The sequence below is a fragment of the Salvelinus alpinus genome, chromosome 26 (assembly GCF_045679555.1).
Source record: "Salvelinus alpinus chromosome 26, SLU_Salpinus.1, whole genome shotgun sequence".
Taxonomy (NCBI): domain Eukaryota; kingdom Metazoa; phylum Chordata; class Actinopteri; order Salmoniformes; family Salmonidae; genus Salvelinus; species Salvelinus alpinus.
Genome location: NC_092111.1, coordinates 16715404 through 16716434, shown reverse-complemented (window position 1 = coordinate 16716434; position 1031 = coordinate 16715404).

Here is a 1031-nt window from a genome sequence, read left to right as displayed (position 1 = left end):
ATATTGTATTCTACTTTCTAACCATTTTCTTTCATTTAGACATGAACGTCTTTTGAACATAAAAAGCCTTATTTTTAGCACAACTTTACTTTTTCAGTCACCTTTTGACTTGACCCTGACCTATGAACTTTTTGATCCTTTGCAGACCTGTGCCCCGTCTCGGTCAGGATCCTTACACAGAGGTGGAGTTGGAACTGGAGTTCAATGCGACCTCCACTGTACCTATCCCCAAGGGCAGTGACATTGTTGATACATTGAAGGAGGCTGTGACCAATCCAAACTCTAACTTCAACTTCTCTGTGGATCTGAACTCCATCACTGTGATAAGTAAGCAAACCCAATCAATAGGTGCTCCAAAAATATCCATTGACATGTAATGTTCAGTTGTGGCACCTTTGAAGTTAAATCACGCTGCGGAATTGATCAAACAATTGCGGCTACATCAGCAACATTTCACTGTCCTCCCCCCAACATCCCACGTTATCAAGTTGTACACACTAGTACATCACCAGTACAGTTTAAGCACACGTTGCATTTGGAGCACCTTTCAAAATTCTAAAAGAGTGTCATTTTTTATTAATTTCAGATGCCCCTGCAACAACAACTGTTCCTGCTACAATTGCCATAACAACGGCACCTCCTCCAGTGGTGGAATTACAAGTCACCTTGCAGCAAGTTTTTGTACCAGCCTTGACTGACCCTCAAAGCACAGAATTCAAAACACTATCCGTAACCATTACTACAATTGTAAGTCCTCGAAATCCAGATATGACCATTCATTTGTGTTTTTGTTGATGTGGTTATTGACTTTACCTAAGGTTCAAGTGACAATGACTTTAGGCTTAATGAGCGTTGAGCTACGGGAATAAGGGATTGTTAAAATATATAGGCCTAATAATGTTATATATATTCTGTTTGTAAAATCTCTAATACTATTTGATAGTCTATTAAAGTTGTCTCCTCTCTCCCCTACTCCTTACAGTGTGACACAATCTTCCGACAAAGATATGGGCTTAGTTTCATTCAGACGA